Source organism: Nyctereutes procyonoides, unplaced genomic scaffold (assembly GCF_905146905.1).
Source record: "Nyctereutes procyonoides isolate TBG_1078 unplaced genomic scaffold, NYPRO_anot_genome, whole genome shotgun sequence".
Classification (NCBI taxonomy): Eukaryota; Metazoa; Chordata; class Mammalia; order Carnivora; family Canidae; genus Nyctereutes; species Nyctereutes procyonoides.
This window is the reverse complement of record NW_026575139.1, coordinates 44,766,359-44,779,589: the sequence shown is the minus strand read 5'-3', so window position 1 is coordinate 44,779,589 and position 13,231 is coordinate 44,766,359. Positions and strand designations below refer to the sequence as shown.

Below are 13,231 nucleotides of genomic sequence, written 5' to 3'. Positions count from 1 at the left end.
GTTAAAACATAAACACCATTACATATATTAATAACCTTTATTTCCAACTTATCCCATATACTCTTCACCAACACAAACACTCCCTCCCCACCCAAATATACTCTATTCATTCCATTCTTTACAACATATCTATCCCACCTACCCACTCTCCTTCCCCCCAACAATTAACAACAAATTTTCCACACCCCCCACTATCCTTTCCACCCTTTTTCCCCATACATCCCCTACACTAACCACATCCATTACAACCAATCCCCACTACTACAACCAATTATTCCACCCCTTCCCAATTTAAAACACTCTTTTTCTTATTACTAATTAAATATTTTCATTCATAACAAAAACATAACCCAACAAAAACACAAATCTTTTCATCTCCATAAAACAACAACACAATACCCCCCAATCCCCCCAACAACCACCAACCCAACACCACCCCCCCCCTCTAACCAACAATCAAACAACTCCTAACAACCCCATAACTACCCACAATTCACCACACCCACCCCCATCTACACTAAACCAATATACTTTCAAAACAATTACTAAAATCCATTCAAACATTTTTTCTTTTCCTCTAAATTATCACCCCTTAACTTTCCACCAATCCCCCTCCTTACATATTACACCATTTTCTTCCCTAACTAACCCCCCTCACATTTTTCATCCCCACCACAAATTTCCCATTATATCACAACACACACATAATACACACATAATATATCTTCCTTTATTCTAAAACCATTTCGATTAAGAGAGAAAACAAATAGAGAATGTCCATTGAAGGTACTAAATGCTTGTAGAAAAGCCTTGATTCATCCATTACATCTGGCAACCTTTCTGGAGAGAGGAAAGCAACTGAGCCCAACTATGAAAGGTTAGTAAGACTCCAGCTAAGAAAGCTTGTTTTTCAGGGAGAATATTACCAGAATACAAGAATTGAGTGGAGAGTGGATAGGAGTGACACTGGGGAGAGACAGATAAAAAGATGCAAGGATCTCATCAAAGATGGGGGAGACTTAAACTTGCTTATACTCTGAAGGGAAAGATCCAGTAGAGGAGAAAAGATTAGAGACACAAGCAGATCTTTGAAGATCATAGAAGACATGTGTACAAAGGACATAGTTTGCCTCAACCTCTGAGACTGGAGGGAAGGAAGGGAGTCTGCAGAAAATCTTGTGACAGATTGTGCTTTACCACCTTACATTTTCTTTCTTTCTTTCTTTCTTTTTTTTTTTAAGGTTTTACTCATTTGACAGAGAGAGAGCACAAGCAGGGGAAGCAGCAGGCAGAGGGAGAGGGAGAAGCAGGCTCCCTGCGGAGCACAGAACCTGACATGGGACTCAATCCCAGGACCTGGGATCATGACCTGAGCCAAAGGCAGAAGTTTAACTGACTGAGCCACCCAGGTGCCCCTAACACCTCACATTTTCTGATGAAGTAGGAAGTGATGTTATCTGTTTAAAAGCAGTGGGCCTAATCCTTGGCTGTACACTGGAATCACCTGTGGAACTTTTTTTTTTTTAAGATTGTATTTATTTATTCATGAGAGACACAGAAAAAGAGGGAGAGACATAGTCAGAGGGAGAAGCAGGCTCACTGTGGGGAGCTTGATGCAGGGCTCTATCTTAGGACCCTGGGATCACACTCTGAGTGAGCCAAAGGCAAACATTCAACCGCTGAGCCACCTAGGTGTTCACTTGTGGAGCTTTTAAAGATACTGATGCTTGGATCCACTGCCAGAGAATCTGATATGACTGGCCCAAGGTGCAGCCTAGGCACTGGGATTTTTAGAAGGTCTTGGGGTGACTCGAATGGGTTGCCAAGATTAAGAACTACTGACTCACACTAGAGGAAGGGGGTTGAAGAAAGTAGTGGAGGGTTGGGAACGGCTGCTGAGGGGAATGGCAAAAGAGCTGAGGACAAGCAGAATCACTGGGAGGCAATCTTAAAGACCAGATGGGTTTCAGATCATAGTTTTACGAGAGCCCCAATCTGCAAAGGCTGATTTTTTTTTCCCCACAGTGTTACTCCAGCAAAGGAGGCTGGCGGTGGAACTGGTCCTGAGGTGGGGTTTGCAAACAGGCTCGAGGTACAAGAGAGGGGGTCAGGTCATGTCCATATAGTCTAGGCTGGGCTTGGAAGAAAGCAAGACAGGCAGTGACCAAGCCTAGTTCTACCCTAATCCTCCATTTCTACTAGTGGAAGTTCATGCCAACAGGAATCTGGACAAAAACCAAACAAGAAAATGAAGCACAGGGAGAAGCAAGAAGACCAGACGCTTCACCACTTGTATCTCTAATTGCTGAATAACCAAGAGGTAGCTGAACGCACTTCCTATAAGTACATATGACATTACATGTCAAGAGCACATTTCATGCCCATCCCTTTTTGAAAATCACCTTTCCTGTCCATGAAATAAAAAGGCAGGACATGGTTTATGAGGTGTACGTCCTTCCCATGGATCATAGAATGTGCCTCTTAAATCACAGGGGTGCTGTGTGCCTGCCCCTTTATTTCCCACAGGGATGGGCAGTGTTTTTCTTGCTAAGGCAGTGGCCTATTATTGAACCGTTTTTGCATGTACACAGTGAGTCATTGTTCTGGCAGAATTTTCTGCTTTCCACACACATTTTTACCTGCCTTTGGAATGTGGGAACCCTCACCTTGCATATGATAGCCTGGCAGAAATGCGACTGTCAGAGGTTTTACCACTGAACAGCCCGAGGCCCACAGGGAACCGAAGGGAAGGGAAGAGAACGGTACGCAGGGCTGTGGCAGGGGATACAGAGAGAAGAAAGACACCGATGACCAAGAGGAGCAGAAATCACGCCGTCCGCAGTATTCCTCAGTATGGGAAACATGACAGGATAAAGCTTGATATGTTAGAACCATGTATCAGTTAAGATGACCAACATGAATATATACCAATTATGTAAAAAACAAAAACAAAAACAATCCAACAAACATTTAATATTAAGTGTATAAATGTTTGAGACCTTAGACAAGTACCTAACTTTCATTTCCTTAAAAAAAAAATAGGGGGGATAGTAATGTTACTTACTTCATAGGGTTGTTACAGGGATTAAATGAACTAATACAATTTGAATATTCCTGGGATATCATAAGAGAACAGTAAATGTTAATCATTGTTATTGTTTTCCTATATTAGGCAACTCTGAATTTGAAGACCTTAAACCACTTTCCCTAATTTATTCATTTTTCTTTAAACCTGCTTTACTATCTGTGAAAAGGGGATACAATCATCTGGTCAATAGGCACATAAAATTAAGGGTATATTATACTCGCACACTTTTAACTAAAAAAAATAATGCAATATATGATGCATTATCATGATGATTCATTTGTGCACAAGTATTTGTTGAATATATATTGATGTATTAAATGCCTCTCTGAACTAGGACATGCATGATATCTGCCCTCATAAAGTTTATAGTCTTCAAAAGAAGTTAGATATTATATATAATACAATAAAATATATTGTTATAATACAATATAAATACACAAATCCATAATCAGTTGTGGTGAGAGTATTGAAAGAGAAAATCCAGGTGCTATGTTTAAGAATAACGATGGAAACTACTCTAGTTTGGGTACCAAACTTTTCTGAGGATTGACATTTAGTTAAGACCTATCTGATGATGAAAAGGCACTACTGAGTGTCTGAGGTAGGGGTGTGGGTATAGGGGAGAAAGAAGAAATGTTCCCAATCATTTCACATACCAAAAGAAGGCTGAAGGCAGCTAGAGTTTAGGAAGCCAAGAGAAAATGGACAAGACATCTAGACCTATGTTAAGGAATTTGGAACAAGAGCACAGCTTGCCCATGTTCACTCGTTTCAAAGGTTGTTCTGGTTGCTGTGAGCAGAACGGATTGGGGAGAGGCAAGTGTAGAAAAAGAGAGACCAGGTGGGAGGCTATGGGATGAGTGGTCCAGCAAAGAACTTATGTGGCTTGGGCACACTGGAGTAGATGGAGATGGGAAGCAAAATAGGCAGAATGGAAATATAATGTGGGAGTGAAATTGACAGGACTTGGTAATAGATTGAATGTGAAGGTAGATGGTGTGGCTGTGGACAGAAACCAGGAAGTCTGTAGGAGGAACAGGCTCAGTGGAGAAGATGAGTACTTGTGATTTGTTTTTTCAGAATCATTTAATTGAAATGCAAATTGTTTAATCCATCGCAATCAGTAAATAATTATTATAATTATAGATATATATTTTATGAAGAACTAACATGGTTTCATCTGATTGCAGATACACATAAAGTTGTGATATTAAGGAATTCCAAAGGATTCTTGGACTCCCTATGTTTAAAGAGTTTCAAAGGATTGATTCTGAGGCAAAAAATATAATCAGTCAAATGGTTACTTTGACATTATTTAAATTTAACCATGCAGAATGCAGCTCTGCACAAAAAAAAAAAAACAGAAGTTTCTCAAGACAGAAGTTCTGTACTGAAACATTTTTGTCTTGATTCTGTAAAATGAAGAGTCTTGTATATTAAAACATGAGTATCTCTAGTATCTCTACAAAAGCTGAGCAATATGAAGGAACTCTCATTTTTAATAAATGCACAGGAGGCCAGGGCTCAACAGGCAACCAGCTGGTAACAGTCTCCCTTCCACAAGCATTTATTGTGGGTGACTGTTTATTAAATACCACACTTGGGCTTTGAAGTGTATAGAAGGAGGAGGAGAAAATAAAAAAGAATGGGGAGGACAAGAAGGACAAACAAGAGGTAGAGTTGGAAGGATAGAGCGAGGGAGGAAAGGAGGGAATGAAGGGGGAAAAGAGGAAGAAAATAATAAAAAAAAAAACAGAAGAGAAAATCCTGACTTCTGCTTCTAATAAATCTGAGGCCAATACACAAAGAAAAAAATGCCATTTGGAAGAGCTGTCATAAATATGACCAGAAAGATTTCTCCTCAAATAGCCCATAAAACAAATCTTCCAACCATCACCACCTTCCCTAACTATTCTTAAAGAGCCAGAGACAGATGGGAAATCAGAGAATATTCCAGACTCAGAGCATAAAGGCTTAGAGCTAATGGACAGTTTATGACTGGAGCCTAGGATGCAGATCAGTCCAGATGTTTGGGGAGCTTTGTACTTTCCAACAGCTGGTCTGCTGTACCTACCAAAATTATGTCAGCTACTTTGTATACTTTTTGGAATATCTAAAACATCTCATCAGCTGGAATACATGTGTTCTCTTTGGGGATACAACATCACTCCATGGAAAAAAAGTTAGAAAGTAAAAAGCAAGATAAACTTTAGAAAAACAGACCAGGCCTTTCCTTTTGACAACTGTATTCAGGTTGTCTCAGAAGACAAGCAAGATTTCCCAAGTAGTCCTAGTGTCACCCATACCCTTTTCACTTTCCAAGGTTATCAGTAAATGGTTGTGTGACAGGGCAAATTCTTCACCTTTTGAGCCCCAGGTCCTCCTGTAAGATGAAGTGACTAAACTAAAAGTTCTCATTAAGATCTCTTCCACGTCTGTTGTTTGACTTTGACTTGCCTCCTTGGGAACACTGTGCTCAAAAACCCCATGGGAACTGGCGTGACTTGCTCTGTGGAGGTCATCCAAACCTGATTTCCACTCAGCTTGTTCTGTGATTTCTACTTTTAAGTTGGCCTGGGAACTTCTCCTCTAAAATTTACAACTGGATGAAATAAATCCATCAAGGGCAGCTAATTAGCACGAATATAGTTGCCAGCAGTAACTTATGAAGGAAGTTCTGTAGGGATAAAGGGAAATGATTCTTCCCAGACACACGAAAAGTTTCCACTGATTTGGCACGCAGTTGGGAATTGGCTGCCAAGATGTAGGGCAGAAAGATGATCACTTGGTCTTCTTCTCTGAGAAAGGTATGATTCCGTAGTGGATATGGATAAAAGAGCCCCTGTGTCCTTCTCTTTAGGATGAAGTTAGACTCCACCAGTCAGATATTTGTATAAGCCATCAAGGCAGGGCTTCTAGAACCAGCAACTGAGAGCCATCGTCTCTTTGCTCCTTAGGATGTCACCCTCCCCAAAAAGCCTTGCCCACCTACCAAGCCATTCTCTGCCTGCTAAGCAGTGGCTGTCCAGCCCCAGCAGGATCTGGCAAGACAGGGTAGCACACAGACCAAAGCTACCACTGCTCCTACGAGCCTCAGTATTTCCAAGGGCTCCCACTGAACATGAGTGACTGTAGCTCCTGCGGGCCCAGGTTCCCAAGCCATGTTCCAGACATACTGTTGGTTATGAGCTGGCACCAGCGTTGGAGAGCTGGGCAGTGCACCCACACTTGTCCTCAAGTTCTGACTTTTCCAGAGACAGTCCCCAAGTAGGAAGTAGTAAATTCAGGGAGATCCAGCATCCAGGCCAGCTGACTTTCCAGAGTTTGCTGATAGAATCAACTTTGTTTGCTGCAGTGGGGCTTTCACATCACCACATTCCAGGGCTGAAGTATAATTACTTTAAACACAGAGTGGCATTTAACCAAGCCACTGTTTATGTGCCTAAATCAGCACTCAGAGGAAACTGCCTTTTAAATCAACTTTTTGATGTTGCCTTGACATTGCATGTGACTTTGGCAGGGAAAATAAGCCTGGTTATTTGCGCTTGACATATGACTCAAAGGCTCTGAAGTGGTGTGTTGGATCCAGTAGCCTGCCCACAATGAAGCTGTCTTGTTGTCCACACTGGTCCAGCCATGCAAAGCAGCTTCACATGGGGGTGGAGTCTTCTGGCTTGCTTTTCCTGCTTGTCTTTCTTTAATAGCGATGAACTGAGAGAGTTTGACCCACCAAAACGAAGCTATTGCATGGATAACACTTCCTTAGTCCACCAGCACATTCACATGCATTGTATCACCTGAAGGACAGGCACCCAGGTAATCTTTTTAACCAGGCCTTCCTGCTGCTCCACCCTATAGGTCGTTTAAGAAGCTGGGTGGATCTTCATGCAAGCAGAACAAAGACAACTAACTCTACTGGATTAGATGGTATTACTTACAGTCTTGGGTCTCTAAACAAGAGAAACCTTATACACTAGTGACTAATTTTGTTTTAAGTTTTAATTTATAGTAAAACAATGACTTTTAAGAAGATTAAACAAAAACAACAAGGACAACAGCTCCACACAACAGGAACTTTCCTTGCAACCCACTATAAATAGGTCAATGTGATTAGCCCCACTTTAAGATTGGGAAACAGAGATTCCCCTAGGTCCAGCTGGGGCAGAAAGACAATGAAGATCCAAAAGTTAGGATGGAGAGCTTCCTACCTGGGCCTAGCTTGTGTGGTTACAGAGGTGACTTACAAAAATAGGGTGAGCATATTATTTATTGTGCAAACCAGGACTTTTTTTTTTTTTTCAGAATTAAAAGGAATTATTAAAATTTAAACAAGAATAACAGGCATAACCTGGGACTTTCTGGTAAACCATGATGTGTATCCAAGTCATCCTGCAACCGGGGATACCATATGTGGGTGAACCATGAAGCCAATGAAACATAAGCTTCAGGTCCCTCACTTACTTGGGTCCCTGTCCATGCTCAGAGTGGCCGGGACTTGTAGTGTATTGTAAGAGTAGAGTGAACACTGGAGTGTGAGCAGGAAGTGTTTCTATGTAAAGCATAATTCCCCTGATAATTCACTGATAATTCCCCTGAGGTATTTTAGGAAAAGTTCCAAATCTTCAAGGCTTCAGTTACCTGTTGTAATTTTTTTCCTTAATAATTATTCATTTTTGTCCTTAATCTTACATACATAATTTTTTATCTTCTTTTTTTAAAGAGCATCCCTCTCCTTACCCTCTAGCTCCTACACAATTTGTATAAGCCTCAAGTTCCACACTTTGCGATAAGGGTATCTGCTCAGGTGGGGGAGTCTGGCGATAGAAACAGGGATCAGCATCATCCCAGTAAGGTGTAAATCAGGCTCTTTCTTACCCTTGTCATATTTATACCAACTGAATTAGGAAAATGATCAATTAAGGCAGCTCTGTATAAGAAAATCAGCCTTCCACCTGGAACTGAGGGTCCTAGACAAAAGACAGGGGTAGCAGTGGTCCTGATTTTGAGTTCTTGGTTATAGGAAGAAATGTAGGAGAAAATGGTTCATTGCATGTTTATGAACTTCAGGTCCTATTACAGTACTCACTGGTAGGGTTATTTCCTCTGAGTCAGTCCCTGACCCAGCTCTGCTGTTGCTCAGTCCCCAACACATACATACTCTACTCAGGTTCTAGGATATTTGCTCCTATTCACAGTACCCTGAAGATTCATTTGCACCAAGCACTGGGAGTCCTTTAATCTAATTCTTTGTCTGCACTGACTCATTATCTGGCTTTGTCATTTATCATAAGATCTCCAATTCTCTTGGATGAACAATAAAAATGAATTAATACCTCAAGAAATAGGAGATCAAATTTTGCTCCTCAAAAAAAAAAAAAAGATCAGATTTTAAAATCAGCTGACCTTGACACACATGTTAAAATACCCTTGGTTTATGGAATATGAAAAAGGGATAGCTGATTATTAAAACAGAACAACACAAAAATGATCTCAGTGGAATTCCTGATCGTACTTCAAGAAATGAAATGAGATGCTCTTGTTTTATCACCAAGTGGATACATTGTAGAATCTCTGCTTCAGAGTTATGCATTTTGAACCTGGCTGCCATCATGTTTCCTGACTATCAGTCAAGGAAATGGCTTTTAAAATGGACTCCTGAGGGGCACCTGGGTGGCTCAGTCAGTGGAGCATCTGACTTGGTTTCATGGTCTCAGGATTGTCAGACTGAGCCTCGTGTCAGGCTCCATGCTCAGTGCAGAATACGCTTGAGATTCTCTACTTCTTCCCCTTTCCTTACTTGTTCTCTCTCTCTCAAAAAAAAATAAATAAAATCTATAAAATAAAATGAAATGGAATAAAGTAAAAGAAAATGGACTTCTAAATTCCACAAGTTCAAACAGTCAAATTCATTCTATTGTGAAAACCAGAGTCCAGCTGAATACTTTGAAAGCTGAATTCTGGGACACCTGGGTGGCTTACCTGCCTTCTGCTCAGGGCATGATCCTGGGGTCCCGGGATTGAGTCCCATGTCGGGCTCCCTGCATGGAGCCTGCTTCTCTCTCTGCTTGTGCCTCTGCCTCTCTTTCTGTGTCTTTCTTTTTTTTTAATTTTTTTAATTTTTATTTATTTATGATAGTCACAGAGAGAGAGAGAGGGAGGCAGAGACACAGGCAGAGGGAGAAGCAGGCTCCATGCACCGGGAGCCCGATGTGGGATTCGATCCCGGGTCTCCAGGATCGCGCCCTGGGCCAAAGGCAGGCGCCAAACCGCTGCGCCACCCAGGGATCCCTCTTTCTGTGTCTTTCATGAGTAAATAAATAAAATCTTAAAAATCTTAAAAAAAAAAAAAAAGAAAGCTAAATTCTGCCAAGCACTCAGCCCTCTTCCAGCTCTATAACCTTTCTTATTTTCATGAAGGTCATACACATATTTTCTCATGTCCCTGGACATGATTTTCTCCTATTAGAAAGCTGCTTTATGTATGGCGTGAGGAAATGGTCTAGTTTCATTCTTCTGCATGTGGCTGTACAATTTTTCCAACACTATTTTTTGAAGAGACTGTCTTTTTTTCCATTGAATATTCTTTCCTTCTCTGTTGAAGATGAATTGACCAAAGAGTTAAGGGTCCATTTCTGGGTTCTCTATTCTGTTCCATTGATCAATGTCTGTTTTTGTGCAGCCCTACACTGCCTTGAGGATTACAGCTTTGTAATAGAGCTTGAAGTGTGGAATTGTGATGCCTCCAGCTTTGGTTTTCTTTTTCAACATTCCTTTGGGTATTTGGGGTCTTTTCTGATTCCATACAAATTTTAGGATTATTTGTTCCAATTCTGTGAAATAAATTGACGGTATTTTGACACACACTGCATTGAATGTATAGATTGCTCTAGGTAGCATAGACATTTTATTTTTTATTTTTTTAATATTTTATTTACTCATGAGAGAGACAGAGAGAAAGAGAAGCAGAGATACAGGCAGAGGGAGAAGCAGGCTCCATGCAAGGAGCCAGATGTAGACTCGATCCCAGGACTCCAGGATCACACCCTGGGCCAAAGGCAGGCACTAAACTGCTGAGCCAACCAGGGATCCCCAGCATAGACATTTTAACAATATTTGTTCTTCCAACCCATGAGCATGGAACGTTTTTCCATTTCTTTGTGTCTTCCTCAATTTCTTTCATGAGTGTTCTATAGTTTTCTGAATACAGATCCTGTGCCTCTTTCGTTAGGTTTATTCCTAGTATCTTATGGTTTTTGGGTGGAATTGTAAATAAGATTGACTCCTTAATTTCTCTTTCTTCTGTCTCATTGTTAGTGTATAGAAATTCAGCTGGTTTCTATGCATTGATTTTTATATCTTGCCACTTTGCTGAATTCCTATATGAGTTCTAGCAATTTTGGGGTGGAAGTTTTTGGGTTTTCCATATCTAGTATCATGTCATTTGTGAAGAGTGAGAGTTTTACTTCTCCTTTGCTGATTCAGATGCCTTTTATTTCTTTTTGTTGTCTGATCGCTGAGGCTAGGACTTCTAGTACTATGTTAACAGCAGCGGTGATAGTGGACATAGGTATTAATTCTTCTTTAAATGTTTGGTAGAAATCCCCCAGGAAGCCATCTGGCCTTAGGCTCTTATTTGTTGGGAGGTTTCTGATGACTGCTTCAGTTTCCTTGTTGGTTATGGGTCTGTTCAGGTTTTCTATTTCTTCTGTTTCAGTTTTGGTAGTTTTTACATCTCCAGGAATGTATCCATTTCTCCAGATTCCTAATTTGTTGGCATATAGTTGCTCATAATATGTTCTTATGATTGTATTTTTCAGTGTTGGTTGTGATCTCTCCTCTTTCATTCATGATTTTATTTATTTGTGTCATTTCTGTTTTCTTTTGATAAGTTTTCTCCACCTGGACTGTACTACTCCTCATTACCCTTTGGAGTTTCCCCAGCTATCACGGTTTCCTAGAAGACTTCATCATGCTGTCCTCTTCCTGTCACCATTAACACCTAGTTCATGATCATATCGCATTTCTCCACACTGTCTCATCAAGTTTTACTGCCTGACTATGAGCAGTCTCAGTGTAAGGACTGAATTTACTGTAATTGTAGTAAATTTCCAATAAATGTCAAATAAGTGAACCAATCTATGAAAGCAAGATGGCATTGTAGAGCACTTGTAAGGTAAGAGATAGATTCAAAGAATTTGCTGCAATCCTTATCCTACTGTTTCGCAACTTAGAAACAGTATCCCTTATTGAGGACACCATATGGACAATACTATTCACCAGCTGGGATAAAAGAAAATTTCTAGGGCCTGGGGGACCTGAATGATATGTGAAAGAGTAAATGGGAATCTCCAATTTCTGAACGTTCCCCCTTGGTCCCTTTCATTCCTGGCTTTTAATATTGCTGCCTGAGTAAAAGCAAGATGAATTTGTAAGATGAAGTGTATATGGGTGTGTCATCCCATTGTGGAATATATATGTCTGTCCCTTTGTTGTCTTGTATGAAATGGCTTCTGCTAGGCTCTGCTTAGCCAGGAACATGGGCATTGTCTAGATCTGCTTTCAGATCAGCTTCAGGAGCCCTGAGGGATGCTCTTCACTTGTCCTTATAAACCGTAGCGCTGAGACAGCTAAACATCAGCACTGTCTTTTAAGCTCAGCGAGTTAGTAAAATGATTTTTTTAAATCCAAATTAGAGCTGAGGGAGCATTTGGGAACATTTGTCTGGAAGGCTAGCTTGCCTCCATAAAACTCACTAAAATAAGTGCTCACCCCAGTCTTGCACAATTAAAACTATGTAATCAAACACATTGGAGGATTCTCAAGTTGTCCAAGTAGCAGGAAGATTATGACAGTAAAAAATTACACTGTATCTGGCAATTATGCCTTAAAACTATAGAGAGGGTTAACACCATCTCCTCTCCTGTTAACCTAAAAAAAAATCCCAGTGTTATATGTGCTGGAAGGGGATGAAACAGGGTAGTTTGGGGCCACTTTCACTGTCTAAATCAGTAATTTGAACACTTGGGAGTTTTACTTCTAACCATCTGCATATTGAGAATGGGATGAATTTGTGTGTATGGTGAGGGAGATGATTATATAGTTTTTCCCATTTAGCAAAAATTTATTCGGAGGTGCTTCAATGATTTCTGCTGTTGCATTTTCAGAGAATAAATGACTGAAAATGAAAACAAAACCTAGAAATTCTGATTTCTAACCCTGTATTTGTCCCATGGCCCTTCTGGGATTTCCCTTACCACTCCCTTCTTTTTCTTTCTTTCTTTCTTTCTTTCTTTCTTTCTTTCTTTCTTTCTTTCTTTCTTTCTTCTTTCTTTCTTTCTTTCTTTCTTTCTTTCTTTCTTTCTTTCTTTTCTTTCCTTTCTTCTTTCTTCCTTTTTCTTGCTTTTTTCCTTTCTTTTTCTTAAATGCTGGCCAAAAAACAGACATATTTTTACTCGAGACAGGAAGCAGTACCTAAATAATGATTCCCTCCACCCTGCCTGACTGGAATGGAATTTCCTTAGTGCCACAGCTGCCATAGGTTAAGTCACTGTCTCATTCGAATCTTTTTGCTGCCTGGCAGAAATGCCATCACACTGACCCCTCCCAGGTGGGTGTCCTCACTGTTCTTCAGTGCATCATGTCCATTCCTAGTTCCAGTCTTTGCAGGATGCTCTTCCCTCTCTTCTCTGCTGTCCAACATGTGCCTTCTGCCAGGCCTACCTGCACCTGGCTCCACCTGGGTAGGTGACCCCCATTCTCATCATCTCATGTCTGTGCCCTCCTATAAGTTCCTGTAGCACTTGCTGGCTGACTCACTCTTTTTGCAACTTCATTCCATTCTTTTCTCTTTATTGAATTACAGGCTCCTGAAGAACAAGGTCTGCTTCTTATTTTGGGGAGGTTGTCATATCCTAGGTTTATAGGCATTCAGTAGGCAACTGATGATGTTTGTTTAAGTGGCAAAAAAGTAATCTAATCCTTGGTGGTTCTCTAAGATTCAGTGAAGAGTAAGATAGCATGATGGAAAGCACATGAATGTTGAGTCAGAGTTTTCTAATCTCCCTTGTCCTCAGATGTTTGGGGACATCTTTTCCCCTATAAATAGGAATAAGAACACTTAATTTGCCTAGTTATCAGGATTAG

At 40.6% G+C, this 13,231-nt stretch overlaps 1 protein-coding gene across 5 annotated transcripts in view; it reads left to right on the top strand.

Moving 5' to 3' along the window:
* FRMD6 (FERM domain containing 6) overlaps window positions 1-13,231 on the top strand; it is a 234,150-nt gene that overhangs the window by 122,168 nt on the left and 98,751 nt on the right. The window lies entirely within an intron of this gene.